Source organism: Crocuta crocuta, unplaced genomic scaffold (assembly GCF_008692635.1).
Source record: "Crocuta crocuta isolate KB4526 unplaced genomic scaffold, BGI_CrCroc_1.0 scaffold235, whole genome shotgun sequence".
NCBI lineage: Eukaryota > Metazoa > Chordata > Mammalia > Carnivora > Hyaenidae > Crocuta > Crocuta crocuta.
The window spans coordinates 5,397,753-5,416,610 of record NW_027531285.1 but is presented as its reverse complement, the minus strand read 5'-3'; the positions used below and the strand labels follow the sequence as shown (position 1 = coordinate 5,416,610).

At 36.1% G+C, this 18,858-nt stretch overlaps 1 long non-coding RNA gene across 1 annotated transcript in view; it reads left to right on the top strand.

The window, feature by feature from the left end:
- The first annotated feature begins 8,385 nt into the window (after positions 1–8,385).
- The window catches only part of LOC144237664 (uncharacterized), a 90,662-nt gene continuing 80,189 nt past the window's right edge, over positions 8,386–18,858 (top strand). The window contains exons 1-2 of the long non-coding RNA XR_013336918.1: positions 8,386–8,436; positions 11,494–11,629. This is a non-coding gene — a long non-coding RNA (uncharacterized LOC144237664). The remainder of the gene's footprint in view (positions 8,437–11,493; positions 11,630–18,858) is intronic.

The following is an 18,858-nucleotide window of genomic DNA, read 5'->3' as shown; positions in this document are numbered from 1 at the left end:
AAATAATTGAATTTAAGAAAGAATTGCCAACAAGTATTGGATTAGACATATACATACACATACGTTTCTAAGGATTCTGTCAGCATTAATACTGGAGTAACCAGGCATGCCTGGGTGTCTCAGTAGGCTAAGTGTCTGACTCTTTATATCGCTCAGGTCACGATCTCATGGTGGTGAGATTGAACCCCATATTGGGTTCTGAACTGGATGTGGAGCCTGCTTAAGATTCTGTCTCTCTCTCTCTCCCTCTGTCCCTGACACAAGCATGTGTGCTCTCTCTCTCAAAAATATATAAACTTTTAAGAAAATTGGAGAAGCCAACTGTATGTCAAATCTGAAAGTCAAGAATGACTGAAGTATAGTGGCAGAAGACTTTTATTTAGGTAGTGGTTAAACAGGAAGGTGACGTTAGTAGAGTCAGATGACATAGCCTTGGAGCATAAGCTTTTATCAAATGTTGAGCCAAGTCTGGGCTGCCTATGTCATCTTCATCCCTGTAAAGTTTTATGCAAAAGTTAGAAGAAAATATTAAAATAATGTTTGCTTGTTGAAGGTTTTGCTTGTTGAGGCTGGCCTTTAAGATTCTTCACAATATTAAGATGCAGTGATTCTTTGAAAATACAGGACAGCAGTAGGTCACTATGATAGTTGTTGCAAAATCACTATGACTAATGTAAGCAATATGGGCTGGATCTGAATTTTATAATCCCAACTATCAAAGAAGGGAAGGGAAGGAAAGAAAAGAAAAGAGAAAGAAAGAAAGAAGAAAAGAAAGAGAAAGAAAAATATAACTTCCATAATGCATTGTGTCCAACTGGTTCAAAATTACACTTCCAAACATCTTCATTTGTCACCTTTAATGTTAAAATAATATCTGATTATCACATGACTAACCTATCTTAATTTGTTTTATATCATAATGCATTTTGATGCTCATAAACTCTCAAAAAGACTGGGTGGAAACGAGTTTTGAAAGCAAAGAGCTTGGAGTAATTTCTTGAGATGATTTTCCCTAAAGTTTTACTTCACTGGTTTAGATATTCAAAAACTGTATTTGGAGATCAGAAGTTCTCTATCTAGAAACCAAATATTCTGTCAAAAATCGTTGATACTATTAATAAAAATTATTGTGGGAGCACCTGGGTGTCTCAGTTGATGAAGCAACCAGCTCCTGATTTCACCTCAGGTCAGAATCTCTGATTTTGTGAGTTCAAGCCCCTTGTTGAGCTTGGCACTGAGGGTTGCAAGAGCCTGTTTGGGATTCTCTGTCCCCCTCTTTCTTTGCCCCTCCCCTGTTGGTGCTCTCTCAAAATAATTTACTTAAAAAAAAAAACACTGAAAAAAATGATGCACTTTATTTATTACCATTTTATTTTTATTTTTTTAAGTTTTTATTTTAATTCTAGTTAGTTAACATACAGTAGTTTCAGGAGTAGTTCAAATATAGGGATACTGAAGCACTTTAGTTGAAATGTTTCCCAGTCAGTTTGTTACTGAAGCTGTAATTCTGGGCAGGGAGCTTACAAAGAGTGGAGAATGTCATTGTTTGGCTATTATAGTAACCATGTCTGAATTCATCAGGTAGCAAATCTTGTATTTCAGTTTTATATCTGGACAAGAAAGAAATGTTTACAGATTCTCATAATAAGTTAATGGAGGACCATGGGGGAGAAGAAGTGGAAAATTAGTTGGGGAGAGGGAGGAAGGCAACCCATGAGAGACTCTTGAATGCTGAGAACAAACTGAGGGCTGATGGGGGTGGGGAGAGGAGAAGGGGGGTGATGGGCATGGAGGAGGGCACTTGTTGGGATGAGCACTGGGTGTTATATGGAAACCAACTTGACAACAAACTATTTAAGAAAAATAATAAATAAAAATAAACATGCCATTTTATTAATAAAAAACAAAGATTCTCATAATAACTCTTTTTCTTTCTACCATAATCTAAATTATTAAAAGTTGACAGGGCACATTTTCCAGGTAATTTACAGTTTTCAAATTTTGTTACCAGGTTCTGAGAAAATTGGCTAATAATAACGATAATAATAATGTCTTTAGCAAAGACAGGTTAGAAGTAAAACTTGTCTCGTTTGATTATTTCTCAGAAGTAGGCTTAAAATTCAGGTAAAAACTTTTTACTATGAAAGCTTCTAAAGTATTCTCAGCACTAAAATGTTTTTCTGCACTGTTTTCCCCAAGTACCTATATACTTACTAATATACACAATAACACATAAAGGGACAAGAAAAATAAAGTCCTNTTTTTTTTTTTTTTTTTTTTTGCAAAAGAAGAACATTTAACAGTTAATAGCAACTTAGTTCTTCTCGATTCTCTAGCCAAAACCCTTGTAGTCTTCCTTGCCTTCTCTTTGTCTTCTCCCACTCATTTGGTTGAACCTACCTTCAAAATATATCTGCAATTCCAGGGGCTCCTGAGTGACTCAGTCAGTTAAACATCCAATTCCCTCACAGCTCGTGGGATCAAGCCCCACACAAAGCTCTGTGCTGACAGTGTGAAACTGCTTGCGATTCTCTTTGTCCCTCTCTCTGCCCCTGCCCTCTCCCAAAATAAATAAATTTAAAAAAACATTAGAAATATGCATATCCAGAATTCCATAATTTCTCAACTACCTTTTCTGCCAATATCAAGTCTAATCCACATTAGCTTTTGTCTTAGATTACCAAGAAGTCTTATTGCTTCTTCTTTAAATATATTCAGCACAGCAGAAGTCATATACATATACATTTATATATTTTTTGGTAGTATCAGTGTGTGTGTGTGTGTGTGTGTGTGTGTGTGTGTGTATTTTGTAGTGTCAGTCAGATCATGATGTCATCTATCTGCTCCAAACTTCCCATTGCTCTCCTTCATCACCTATGAAGCCAGGGTCTCTTAAACTGTTGTGAGCATCAGAATTCACTGGAGGGCTGGTTTTAAGACAGATGGCTGGACCCTATACCCTGGAGGTTCTGATTTTGTAGGTTTGGAGTGGGGGCGTGGAAATTTGTATTTCAAACAAATTCCCGGGTGATGAATGTTCTTCCAAAGTAATGTTTCTGCTGCTAATCCAGGGGCTACTTTTTGAAATTCTTTACCATGACCTATAGGGTCTTACATGATTGATACTATGACCTCTAATATTACTACCTACTTGATTGTCCATAGCACATTAGGCTGTAACCGCATCTCCAATCACAAACCTGCCTCAGGGCTTTTGCTGTTGCTTTTTCCATGCCTGAGATACATCTCCAGTTACCCACATGGCTAATTTTCACACACCCTTCAGGTCTTTACTCCAATATCTCCTCAAGATAGCCTTCCCTGGGCACCCCATGTAAATACTCAAATCTCTTTCTACCCCACAATCCTCCTGACATTTTCTATTTATGCTTTAAGTTTTCTCTTTGGCACTTGTTATTTTCTAACATACTAATATACTTACTTACCTTGTATATGTTCACCTCCCTGAGTATTTTTCATTGCTGTTTCTCCGATGCCTAACATATTGTTTGGCGTATAGTAAGCACTCTATCTATATATATTGATTGAATAACAAATGAGAAAATCAAGAGAACACATCAGACAAAGAGAATGGGCACATTCAATTGATATTGCCTTTGTGGAAATATGGGAAATAATTTGACGATATTACTTGCTAAACAACTTAAGTTGTTTTCTAGAATTGGTGACAATGTTCTTATACTGCAAAGCTAATATAATCTGAACTAGTTAATCTTATAAATATAGACGTTTTCTGAGTAGGTGATCAGCTCAGAAAAAGAATGAATAATATGTATTTGCTGATTATTTAATATATTCTAGATACAATGCTAAGTGCTTTATCTGTATGATTTCATCCATTCCCCATAACTGCCCCTCAAAGAATTTATTTATTAATATTTTATAGATGAAGAAATAATGTAAATAACTTTCCCAAGCCTATGCAATCAACCAGTGGCCTTCAAGTACTCACACCAAGTTCTGCCTCTCTCTAAAGCCCACTACACTGTACTTCAGTCTGAAAATAGAATGTATTTCCAATATCACCAACATCACTGGTGGGGGGGTATGGAATGAGATACATAGGGTCCAGAAATGCTATTTCATGTTTATTTTAAAAGGACCTGTCATGTATATACTAGGGAAGAGAAGACTCAATAATATCACATGTCTTTAAATACTTGAAAGGATTTCATGTGGTAAATGGAAAATAAATGTGTTCAGCTGCAGAATGAAGAATTAATAGCAAAAGGTAGCTATTATAGAATACAACATGGGGGCACCTGGGTGGCTCAGTTGGCTGAGCATCTGACTCTTAATTTCAGCTCAGGTCATGATCCCAGGGTCATGGGAGCATCTGGCTCTGCTCTGGATGGGAGCCTGCTTAAGATTCTCTCTCTCTCTCTCTCTCTCTCTCTCTCTCTCTCTCTCCTTCTCCCTTGCTCACACCCTCTAAAACACACACACACACAACCACACCCACACACACACACCCCCACCCACCACNATTTGTTTGGTTACAAAACAAGTGGCTATGTTCTTATGAGATTGAGCCACCCTTCCCTAGAAGTGTTGAAACAAAGCTAGATAAGCAAACCATAAAGACATTTTAAATCCAATTCATTTATTTGAGGAAGGAGGATTAGTAATGATAGCTGTAAAATTTTCTCTAGCTCACATGGTCTTTGAGTCAAGAGAAATCTTTGCGTTCTATGAATAAAGTGACTCATCAGTTCACCCAACACACTCAATTCAGCATAAATAAAATTCATCTGTTTTTTAATTGAATTGCTACTGTTCACTTAACTTCCTAATTCACAAAAACCAAAAACAAAACAAACAAAAAAAAGACAACAAAAAAAGCCAAAACCGTCAGACAAAAATGTCCTCAAGTTGCTTTCTCCTTTTGTTCATCATATACCTATATATATATAGTCCTACATATTCATTTCTCTTTCTTATCTCCGTGTAAGGATTTCCCCTCCTTGTATTGAAACCAAATGTGCTACTGTTGTTCTAGATCTGACCTCTCCTACCTTCTCTAATGGATCTTGTCTCCAGTCTGCACCTTCATCTGCTCCCTCTTTGTTTAGTTTTTCCCTTTAGTACATACACATGTTTGAGTCCTTCTGAATTCAACTACTTCAAAATCACATGTCTTCTCTTGCATTTCTCTAAATATTTTTTAATTTTTTTAAGGTCAAGCTCTTGGAAGAAGTCTAGACTCTGTCCCTAACTCTTTCACTTCAATGTACTCACAAACCCACTGAAATACGGTTTCCACCCTTACCACTTTTCAAAGGAAGGCTACCTATAACCTGAGGTAATCTTGTATGTTTTTATTTCAAAGCCCCCCAAGACCACCTGCACAGTCAGCAATTCACTAGAAAGACTTGCATGGATAAGCATATACCTGGGCTCATAGATAACATTTATTACAATGATAGAGTAAGGTTCTACAGACAGAACAGTAAGGGGGAAAAGACAAGTACAGTTGGGAAGAATCCATGCTAAGGTTTCTGATGTTTTCACCTTCTCAGGAGAAGTCACAGTGCACTCTCCAGTAGTGATAGTTCAGCCACATGTGTGTAGTGTTTATGCCTAGGGAAGCCAATCTGAGACTCAAAGTTTAAGGGTTTTATTGAGGGCTGGTCATGTAGGCATTCTCTGCCTAGCAACTACCAACATTCCATATTCCCACTAAGAAAGCTGATGTTGACCATTAACACATTGTATGAGTGGTTTCAACAGAGCAAAACCACCTCATCAGAGAATGATTGATTCAAAAGCCAAGTTCCCAGATACCAGCAAAGAGCCAACCTTATAATCAGGGTTTTCTCTGGCCTGCTGTGTTACTTCTTTCCTGCACACTTCTCATAACTCCAAATACTCTCAGTTTCCAGATGAATCCCATATCACTCTCTGTGTCTCAGCTATGCTCTTCAGCTAAACTTACATGCCCATATGCCTACTAAGCATTACCATTAAAATGTCCCACAAGAACCTCCGATGCAACTTGTGCATATCTAAATTTTTTATCTTTGTACTTAGCTCTTTCAAATAATCCCCCAGTACTCTTTGCCTTAGTGAATGACCTCAATATCCTCTGGTTCCTATAGCAAAAAAAGCTGGTAGACATCCTAGATTGTTCCATCTCCCTCATCCAGCACAACTAAGTTGATCTGTCCATCAGATAGGTTCTACCTCTTTAATTTCCATATAACCTGACCTCTTCCTTTTATTTTCATGCCACTGCCTTCATTTATGTTCTGTACTCTCCTGAATCATCATTTGTTACCTAATGTTACCTAATTACCTCTAGTAATCCTCTCAATGTTCTGCCTGACTCCTGAACAGACCTCTGCAAGTTCATTCTCATTACTAGTCAGATCTTAAACATGTTACTTAGCCTTTCTGAATCTCATATTCCATGTATGTAAAGTGGGAATACTAATAGCCCCATTCTCATAAGATTGTTGTGCAGAGTAATTGAGATAGTAAATGTAAAATGCTTAGCACATAGTAAATGTAAATAAACATGAGTATTAAATATTAATGTTTTTACCATGATATTTTAAAAAACATTAAAGGGGACAATATGATCTTGTTACACCACTGAGTATTACCAGTGGCTTAAAAAGGCCTTCAGGATACAGTCAGAAACTCCTTACCATGGCACCTTTCCTGTCATAATTTGACACTTGGTCTCTTAGCTACAGTCCCAGTGAGCCACTTAAGAAGTTTCAAGTAGGTCAAACTTTGCCTTTTCTCTCTCTTAAGCCCTTCTAAATCCTGGTCCTTTCCTGAAATTCTTTTACCCTATTCGTCACCTCCCCTGACCATTTTTTTAAATCTCAACTCTCTCATCCAAAAAGATTAAACCTCAAACATTAAGTCTTTAGGAAGGTTTTTCTAACCTCCCCAGTCTGAGTGCTTTTTATAAGTATTCCCACTACAAACTTTGACTACTTCTGGATATACATATTACACATTATTATAACTACCTGCTCAATTGTTTATCTTCACAGTTAAACCTGAGGCTTTTGAAGATAGAAACTGTATTTGATTCATCATTATGTCTTTCCCTTAGTCTGGGACCTGGTATAAGGAAAATGTTTGATAAATACTTTCTGAGCCAATAAAATCAAATGACAGGGATATAACCATAGGAATAGCTTCTAAGTTTAGCAGGACATGCAGTGGCTCATATTAGAAGAATCTAAATTACAAAAGAAATGTGTTTTACACACAATGTAACTTTACTTATCTAAATAGCTGAATTTTGGGGTTAGTCCTTTAGAAAATTGAAATTGCCTCGGGTAAGTCAAATGAAGAAAACTATTTTCTTGAGCAAGATTTTGCTGAATAGCCTAGAATGGTGAGTTTTGTATTTCCTTCCCCAACCCCTAAACCCTGTTTGAGTGCTCCCATCAGCATGGGCACAAATCATCTTACCTGTTGCAGAGGCAATAAAGATAGAATCTGCATCAATACCTATCCTTGAACTGTTCTGGTTTTCTCCCAAGCCTTTTAAGATGACAGTAGTAACCCAAAAATGATTTTGCAGAGGAGGAGGAATAATTTGGTGAAAGAGGCAGTGAGTTATCCCTGGACCTGTTACCACTCAAGGGTGGAGAGAAAGATGGGAAGATACAGGCGCACTTCTAAAAGTTCAACTACGAGTCATGGTATTAGAGAACTATCTGCCATTGTCTGACGTTGCATTTTGGCATACACAGAAAAGGAATTGAATTGATCTTTGAATAAACTGGCTTATATGCAACAAATGTTATTTTGTAATCCACCACATAGAACAGGTCAGTTAACAATTGACTCAAAAATCTCTCAAGAATCATACTTCCAACCCAGTTTGGTCATCTCAATACCTGTGTTCTCTGTTGTACTGTGCTCCAGCACACCTATGAGTCAAGTGTAGCAGATGGTGTGATTTCAAAACCTGGTCCTCATTCCCCAATCTCCTAGGAGTGTTGGCTGCATTATGCTCTCCCTTTCTGTGAATTGTCCTCCAATGAAGGAAGGTGCCTGGCCTTTGATAGTCCCTGGCTGAGTGTAGCCTTTTTCCACTGACTGATCAAGGAGTTTATATACAAAGACCTGGACCCTTGTTTCAATTCAGGACAACTCTGAATGTTTATTCTCAGCTCAGAGTGCCCAGTGAATTGATTGAAGCTTTTGTAGCACTACAATTTGCAGAATTTCTTCTGCATAATGATGTTTTTCTCACTTGTAGCTGTTGTTCCCTTGAGTGTACTTTCACTGCACTGACCAAAGACAGGTTACTTTCTTTATGTAATACAATACCCCAGAGATCTAAATTCCATGGAGAACGCTTAGGGAAATAATAGAATGGAAATTTCTGCAGTATTTACTCTTCGCTACTCCATCTTTATCTAGCAGATCAGGCAATAAAGATGAGTAAGTAATTGAACCTAAATGACTTGTACTTTGGAATCTACAATGATGAGAAAACAACTTAATCTTTTGTGAATAAAACATAATAGGTAACAATTCTAAGCAAAGAAGTTTACTACAGCTGATTTGTTTAAGTTGCTCGTATGTAATACATGGCATTTTTATTACATTTTTGCTGTATTGTTAAGCCACTCTTTTGATGACAGTTATTAAAAATCACAGTCACTATTGAATTTTTATTATTTGTTTTCCCTACTAGACACTCCATTAATCATGTTGTGTTTTCCTTGGTTTATCTTGTTCTTCCTAATGTATTCATGAAATTTTATATTAATCATAGAGATCAGAAACTTTGAGAACTGAAAAGAGTTCTTGAAATCCATTGTCACCAAACATCTTACTTTGTGAATGAGAAAGAGAGCTTTGGAGAGATTTTGAAGACTGACATGACATGAAGCCTGCCTACTTTCTTTCCTCTTTCCCATTATGATCCAACTACACTGGTTACTGGAATCTGCCAAGCATCTTCTCTCCTCATTGCACTCTCTCTATCTGAAATGCTGAACTCACAGAAGCTGTTATTGGCCATTCAACTAAAGAGCCACTTAGTCATTTGCTATTTCATGAAGCCTGTTTTCATTCTGAGATTTCTTTTAGGTGTGTGTTGATTTGCTTCCTTACCGTCTGTTCCTCACTTCACCACCCCTCACTCCATGATATAAGCTCCATGAGAATCCTCCTAACCTAGCCATGTGTCTGATAGAGGAATAAATATTTGTGGGACAATATTGATTAGCCTACTGGCCCCATACCTGGATGCAGTCATAGCTGAACATTAACCCAAATCTCTTAATTCTCAGTTCATTGTTTTGGCTTCTTCAACATGTTACATAGAGAGAATTTATTCCAATTTATGCATTTTTTGTGCACAAGTCATTCTGCTAGTCATTGTGGGGAATTTGGACATTAAGATACTGTCTCAGCCATGTCTACTGACTTTTATTTTATTTATTGAAATTCTTTTTGCTTTCTAGCTCATCTGAATCTGTTCTGTATACTTTGCTCTTTCCTGATATTTAGCCCCATTTCTTCTTTTGTTTCACTTCATTTCACTTTATTGATGAAAAAGATGATTTTATCTTTATACAACATATACTTCTCTTGCATTCATAAAAGTACTCTAAGGTCTTACACCACAGGTACCTGATGCTGAATAATTAGGGATGGAGTGTTGAGTTTATCTACAGAGGGCCATATCACTACTGCTCTTATTTTCCTTACTATTGTTTTAGCTAACTACTTATATGGAAAAGGCTGTATTTAAGCTGACCATCTATTAGCAGAATAGGTAAATATAACAAAACTTCCATATGTTAGAAAACTCAAAAGCTACAAGGCAGAAATTTAATCAATTCTTAGTCCAGGTTCATAAATGACAAACATAAATGTTAAAATGGCAAAAATATAGAGCACTGTGTCTCTTAGTTCATTGTTCTCACTCAACAAATTAAACCTACCAATGTGAAAATGCCAAATGCCCATTGAGCCATTTCCAAGTTAATAACATTCTGTATGAATCCATTTGGATTTTTCCCCCAATCTGGCACATTTAATATCATTTCAAACCCCGTTGGTTTGATTATAAATGAAATGCAGTGGCATTTCCAGGGTGCACACTCCACAAAATGGATCCAATTACCAAATTTGCAAAAAGTGTTTCAGCATGAAATAACTTGACTTGCCCACCATAATATCACAAATGGATTTAAAATGAGGGAGATGATTTTTGTGTCTGTGAGCCCATGCATCTTTCCTTTGCTTTTCAATTTATTTGTTCTAGGATTTTGTAGCCAGAAGTGTGTCAAACGGTCACAGGTGGAAAGTATAAATAGCGGTTCATCATGTCTTATATATGCAAATTTTCAGACTGTAAATAATTTACTTTGCTAAGTATGTTCTGTGTATGTTCTTGTATGTTCCAAGTTATGTTCTTGTAGTGGAACACTACTTCTATAAGGTATTTTTAGATGCTTAATGAGAAAACAGGTTTTTTTGGGAGTAATAAGTTAGGGAGGTGTTGCACATATTTCTCCCTTGAAAATCTACTCTGAACTTTAGCATACTAAGGACTTTGGGAATTTCTACAAGCAAGAAACCCTTGCTGAGATATCTCTTCCTAAGATTGGTTTTCTACTATTATTATTTTTTAAATCACCTTTCAGTCTAAGTCCTAGAAACAGAGAATAGAAAAGTGGTTGTCAGGAGCTTGGAAGCAGGGGAAATAGAGGTTGATAAAAGTGTACAAACTTTTACCTATAAAGTGAATGACGTCTGATCTAATGCATAACATGGTGACTACAACTCATAACACTGTATTTTGTAATTGAAATTTGCTAAGGGAATAGAACCTAAATGTTCATGAAAAGAAAAGGTAAATTTGTGAGTATTAACCCTATCAGAGGGAATCCTTTTCGCAATGAAAACATATATCAAATCATCACATAGTATACTTTAAATATATTGCAATTTTATTTGCCAATTATACCTCAATAAATCTGGGAGGAAATCAGCACTTTTTATTTCTCAGGAATCAAATACAATGAAGAAAATAGAAATCACTGTAACCATTTTGAATGAAGGTAGTAGATTACAAAGATATTATNATATATATATATACACATATATGTGTATATATATATATACACATATATGTGTATATATATATATATATAATTGTTTTTATTTCTGAGAGAGAGAGAGGATCACAAAGAAATTATTGCACAAGGGATAGAAAAGCTACTAAATCTCACATGGTACAGTAAGGCACTCCAGGAGTTAGCAATGCCAGAAAGCTATTAACACCTCTAGGTGGGTGACATCATGGGAGTCAGGATCTGGGACTAGCAGATAAAATCCAGAAGCTGGGTTGACCTTTCTGTAGATCTAGGACCATGAAAAGACTGTCCTATGAAAGCCTGCAACAGAAAAGTTCCAGTTGATGCTGGAAATGCTACTCTGCTGAGCTCAAAGTCTGAAAGTATTTTGACTTTCCCTTTCTAGCACATTCCAGTCCTTACCAGATCTTCCATTGGTACATCACAGCCAGAAACCTATTGGCAGGCATATCTGGGAAATACAGTTCTTTGTGTTGTAGAGTGGATTATGAGAAGGATGAAGTGAATCTAAAGGAAAACAGGTAAGGGACTAGCATGAGGTATTTTAGATCCTAACTGGAAAATGCTGACTCAGGTTCCAATCATTAGTTGGTAATGTAAACAACTTCCCATTAAGATATTATAATTCTATGAGTAAATTTCATGAGCAAGGCACAACCAATTTTCTAATTTTGGGGGTATATATTTACATTTATGTATATGAGGGTTCTTCAGAGAAACAGAACTAATTGGATACAACTATCAATCCATATCTCTAGCTATCCCCCCTTTTCTATTTTTCTCTTTCAATTCTCTCTCTCTCTCTCTCTCATATCTCTAGCTCCCCATCCATCTATTGAAGAGAATGAGATCATTATACAAGAACTGGCTCATACTGTTAGGAGGCTGAGAAGTCCCACTACCTGTTGTGGTTTGCAAGCTAGAGATCTAGGAAAGCCTGTTGTGAATTTCCAGCACTGGAGAACTGCAGAACTGTTAGTGTAGATTCCAATCTGAATCTAAAAGCCAGAAAACCAAGAGTTCTAAAGGCAGAAGGTTGATGTTCCAACTCAAATAGCCAGAGAATAAATTCAACCTTCCTCCACTTTTTCCTGTTCAGGCCCTGAATGAATTAGATAATTCCCACCCACATTGGAGAGGGCTATTAGCTTTATTCCCTTAACCAATTAAATACTAATCTCTTTTGGAAACACTCTCTAGACATACCAGAAAGAACATTTGACCAGGTATCTGGGCGTCCTATAGCTGACGCATAAAATTCACCACCACGCTGTCATGTTTGTTTGAAAATATAAAAATGGTTCATGAGTACCCTTGAAGTTTGGATAAAATGTATCAGGATCAACCAAAAAAGAATAACGTTTATTTACATGCTATTTTGGAAAACTTTCTGGCTAACCAAAATAGGAAGTTTATCTTTTAAGTTGCCATTTCATGAAGTTCACTCAATAATAGAGAGTAATGCTTGTTTTGCAGTGGTTGTTTACAAGTGTGCCTCTCTAAATGCTTGTCCAGCATGAGTAGCTCCTCCCTTGGATCCAAATTATAGCCAGATGGACAGTTATGTCTACCTGGTATAAGTGTGTCTGATTTATAATACCTGAAATTGCGTGATAATTTAGACTAATGGTAGCAACACCAAGAATAAGATGTGAGAAACTGAACAGTATTATTGATAAATTACTTACAGATTTACTTAACAAGCAACTTAGACACTTGGAGCCATTAGCAATATGGAGGCCATCTGTGTGATCTTGTTTACATTCCAATCTCTTCTCACCAAGGCTTTGTAAACACATTTCCTCCTTCCTTAGTCTCAAGTATCTTTTCCTTCAGTGCCGTCTAACCACTGATATTTACTGAAAACTTACTATATGCCAGGCCCAATACATTCCAGAACTTTTATATTTTTAATTCTTTTAAAAACCCTTGAGGTAAGAATTATTATCCCTTGTTCACAGATAAAATAAGGCTCAAAACAGTTGTCTCACAGCACAACAATGAAAGATCTTGTATTTGAACCCATCCCCTTTTATACTAAGTGTTAAATCACTGTTGGGACTCTCAGAAATCCTCTTCATACTCCTGATATGTTATTAACTCTTTGTTTACTGATTGGAAAACCAATTTGGAAGTACCCACTCTATGCCAGTCTTGCTGAATGTATAATGATTTTCATTTTGGAGATACTCAGGTTTTGGTTCTATTTTACTATATGCCGTGGACTCTTTTCAAGACTCTTCTTAGGGATGCCTGGGTGGCTCAGTCAGTTAAGCATCCAACTTTGGCTCAGGTCATGATCCCACAGTTCACAACTTTGAGCCCTGTGTCAGGCTCTGTGCTGATATCTTGGAGCCTGGATTCTGCTTGATATTCTCTGTCTCCCTCTCTCTGCCTCTCCCCTGCTCATACTACATCTCTGTTTCTCTAAAAAATAAACATTAAAAAAATTTTTTTTGAGATTTTATTATTTGAGGTGGGGGAGAATTTTTAGGTTCACAGCAAAATTGCAGGGAAGGTACAAAGATTTTGTAGAGATTTCCCACTACCTCTCAGATACATATACATGCAGATAGCCTCCCCCGTCATCAGCATTCCTCAACATAGTGGTATATTTGTTAAAATAGATGAACCTACATTTGTACATCACAGTTAGTAGTATACATTAAGGTTTATTCTGTTATACATTCTGTGGGTTTGGACAAATGTATAATGACATGTATCCATCATAATAGTGTCACAGAAAGTATTTTCACTGCCCAAAAAGCCTCCATGTGCCACCTATTCACCTCTCTCCCCCATCATCTCCAATGCTTTGAACTTATACAGGTTACAATATCCAGTGCTATGTTTTTTTTTCCTTTTTAGACCATTTCTTTTATTGCATTAATGTGTTATATTTAAATATATGCTTCCTATGACCATCTGTTCTCCTCCCAAACCTCAAGCAGCCAATTAACACCCAATCACTCAACAGCAGAGTTTGGATTTCCCAATTTTCTATGAGGTTTTAAGTTTCAAGGATTCAGGATAAGTAGTCACTAGTCTTGTTCAGATATTTTTGACCAGCATGGCTAGATTGGCCATATAATTGAAGTGGCACATAGTGGTCATTCAAGTCTCATAGTCAATAGATGCTTAAGCTGATGATTAAATCTTTCACATCTCACCAACTTCACTGTCTGCATTGATCGTGTCCCATCCTAGGCATTTTCTACATGTTACCTGATTTAATACTTCTAACAGTAATCCAATGTAGATATTATCATTTCCTTCTCATAATGACAAAAGGAGTCTAAACTTGTTGCTACTATGTGATTGTCATTTGCTCAGTTTAAAAACCTTGCAGTCAACCTTAAGTCCTTTCTGTCTCATATACATCCAATCCAATGGCAGACCCCACTGTTTCTACTCTCAGAAATAAATCTAAAATCATAATAGTTCTCATCATCTTCATGTCTACCTCTGTGTTCCACACTGCTATTACCTCTTTCCTGAATTATGAAAGTAGTCTCCTAAAGAATATGTTTTCTTCCCACTTCCCTCACCTCTTCTCTGAAACTCTACCATTAATCCCCCATCAATTCTAGCTCTTCACTCTACATTACAAAAATAATTTTAAAAAAAAATTTGTTAATGTTTTATTTATTTTTTGAGAGAGAGGGACAGGGTATGAGCAGAGCAGGCAAAGGGCAGAGCGAGAGGGAGACACAGAATCTGAAGCAAGATCCAGGATCTGAGCTGTCAGCACAGAACCCAATGCAGGGCTTGAACTCATGAACCAGGAGATCATGATCTGAGCCACAGTCAGATGCTTAATTGACTGAGCCACCCAGGAGTCCCTACAAAAATAATCTCTAATACATATAAGTCAGACAATGCCATTACTCTTATTCAGGCTCTGCAATGCTTCAATGACTCTCTCTCTCAATCTCTCTCTCTCTCTCTCAGAGTAAGAGCCAAAGTTCTTACATGATTTGTCTCTATGTCATTGTATGGCTTCCATTTCTTCCTACCACTCTTGGCTTCCTAGTAACTATCTGAATTCACCAAGCTAATCAGAGCCTTTGAACTTGTTCTTTTTGCCTCTTATGAATGTGTCTGAAATGCTATGTAATAATTTGTTGGTTGTGATTAATTCTGGTGGTGGGAGGTTATAGAAACAGATTTTAATCTTAATTTATATAATTATAAATTTAAAAGCTGTATATTTAGTGGTGATTAAATTATTTTTATGTATTTTATATATTTACAATATAGGAAAGCTATAAAATAATTATACATGACACTAGCAGTCACATAAGCATATGAAAATTCATACAGATGTGTAAGAGCTACCCCCTCAAAACTGAAAATAACATGAACATCACAAAGATGGTATGTGTCTTATTAAATCAGTTAATAAGCTATGCATGTAATGTATAACTGAAAGGCACAAGACAGTGGTTGTTACCTTTGACTACATAGAATCACCTAGGAAGAGTTTAAAAATCCCAGTACCTACACTCTACCCCAGACAAATTATGTATGCATCTGTGAGAGTGAGGCTGAAGTACCAGTTTTTACTGACGGTTAAGTCCTATATTCAGCCAAAGTTAAAAACCACTGATATAAGAGGAAAAGCTAGAGATGTGGTGAGTGAGGATGGAAAGGAGCAACTTAACTAGAGCATAAATGATTAGGATTTAGTGTTGACAAGATAAGGAAAACAGTAGGGAAAGGGATTAGGAGGCAAAACACAAAAGATTTGTTTTGGGGCTCCTGGGATGATCCATTTGGTTACACTGCATAACTTGCATAAGGGAGACTTGAAGAGCAAGTGACTATAAAACACTTCCAATGCCAACATAAGGAGCCCCAAAACTAACCTATAGATAACTAAGGAGTAATTTGATTACACCAACTTCTAGTGGGTAGTGTAGGATGAAGCAAGAGGAGAAAATGCATGCATCTTAGAAATAAAACAGGAATTGATTGCAATTGTCCTAATAGGGGGAGTGAAGATTTGAATGAGTACAGAGAAAATCAAAATGACTGATTGTGCAGTAACGAACTAAGATGAAAACGTCAAATCTCCACTTTACTCCCAGCTAGGTAGACACTGTTTAAGAACAACTTTCAGATGAATATCTCATTTACAAGGTAAAGTCTCTGCATCTGGGTATTTAAAGCTATATGGGCCTACTTTGAGTTGACATCATAGCACATCACCTAGGGAAATGTAGATTTTGCAATTAAATGGGGGGTAGGCCAACCAGTTAATTCAGGACAAGAACTCCACAGAGGAATTACCACAGAGAAGGTACACTTCCTTGCTAAGTACTTGTAATTTGTTCTTGGAAAGCTTTATCAAAACAGCCCTCAGCTTTTAATGTAAGGATTTTCTCCCCTTGAAATTAGGATGGATGTATTTCTGTTATAAGTGATGTATTGATTGTGAAATCAGGGGAGAAATTACAGGGAATCTTGGAAATACACGAAAATGCTCATGAAAATTTATTTTTAACAAACCTGTATTAGCTGTCAGACTTGGCACTGATGTCCTTTTATAATATACCTATTTAAATATCAGAAAATATTGGTGATTTGTTGTTGTTATTGTAGAGTTGAGACTCTCCCAGATTAGATGAAAACAAGTGAACATATATATAATGTCTGTAATATATTGCAGAGTGTGGAATGAGAAAGTAAATTACAGTGAGTAGCTTTATAGTTACTTTACATACATATCCTTAGAGTGTTCCAAAAACCAAAACTGTAAAGAAGCTGAGATTATTCCCACTTTACAGATGAAGTAATGAAGTTTAAGAAAGGCAATATTTTGTGGTCAAAGGCACAAGAAAGGCCCAAACTACACTTAAACTCAAGGATATCAAACACTAGATCTCTGTTCGACTGACTTCTTACTATTAATATTTAAATATTAAAAGCATCCTTCTTTGAATCTTGGAGGAACAATGGAAGACCTTGCAATTATCTTACATATCAATTAGATTTTAACATGATCCAACATGGAACTTTCATGTTGTTATCCCAAATAGGCATTTTAGCTTTTAAGTGATATATAATACAAAAGAAATAAGGGTTATCAAAAATTTGGATGTGATGATCCATTCTCATCCCTCCTGTTCCTTCATAGCAACTACATAACGCAGTTTATTAGATTATATCTCCATAATATATCATGGAAAAATAGGACAATATCTTGGTAATTTATAGAGATGGTAGAATAGATTTTTTTTCTCTTAATGGATAGATTGGAACCATGCAAACTTGTTCTTAGAAGCAGCTTGGAAACGATGTTCAGATGGTCTGAATAAGCTTCATGTTTCAGTGTATTACACTTCACTAAATAAAAATGGTTGTTTTATTACTATGAAGAAATCAAAACCAACACAGAAACATGGCTAAATTCATGATTAAAATATTGCTATATGAAGTACACCAGATTTAGAAAATACATAGATAGAAGTATAGATAACCATATTTACAAAAACATATTTACATATATATGTAAATAAACTGGTATTTGAAAGTAAAATTATTAAATGAAGATGGTATTCCTTTTCTCTCTTGTTGATGTGATGGAAAGCACATGAGAATGGAAGGATGAGAAGAAGGGCTTCAGATACTGCTCTGAGATATCATTGCTATCTGACCTTGAGCAATAATTGACTTTTCCATGCCTCAGTTTACTAATCTGAAAAGCCAGGGATTTAGATTTTACACTCCATAAATTTCTACCCAGGTCTATAAATCTATGCAATTTTTCCTGGTAGTATGAATATTGTCCCTTTTTCCAAGCCCGTAGCAACATTAGAAATAAGCTGGTGTTCCAGCTGGCTGCCACAGAGGCTTGGGCAGTAAATGGAAAGAATCATAAAAGAGGATTAATTTTCAAGTCTGGATTTTCATCATGGCATTGACTGTAAACATGCTTATATGAATAGAATGGAGCTACAGAGTTCAAATATGGCCTAAGATGTTTGGATCACAGTCACTGACTCTGTTTAAAAGTACAGTTACTTAGGCCTTTAAAAATGTCTTCTTATTAAAAAAAAAATTCTACCATAAACAGATTTTATAGTTAATTTAATTAGTTTTAATAGTAAAACATCTGATAAAATTGCCAAATGATGGTATAAAAAGGAGTAAACTTCTCTGTTCCCATATATAGTTCCCCTTAGTATAAAGCCAGAGAGATTTTTCAACCAAATGCCATGCATAATTACTTACAATGGGCAGTCCCCCAATTTTTGTTATTTTGTTTTACCAGACCAATCATTGGACTGTGGTTAGTAAAGACCTCAATTACTACCACTTTTACTCATTTATTCATGGCATCGACTCCTATCTGAGCAGATAAATTGAGCAGGTTACACACTTATGATTTTCCTATCATTACGGTTCCATGAAAAGCGATTCCCTCAAATGCTTTGTCCTTGATATTATAATCCATATGGTAAATAGATCATGCAATTAATATATTTTAAGCATATATTGGGCAAACACAGGAAAATTGTAAGACTGTAATCACATCTGGGTCTTTAAGTTGGAGGCAGGTTTTAAAAAAAAGATANTATGCTAGCAAATATTCAAAAGCTTGAAAATACAATCTTTTGGTAAGGTTGCAGGGAGATTGTCATTCTCAAACATTGCTGGTGTGAGTTCCAGATGTTATGATATTAATGGAGGGAAAGTTAGACGTTTCCCTCTGCGTTTACTTTTATTTTAAAAAATTTTTTACCAT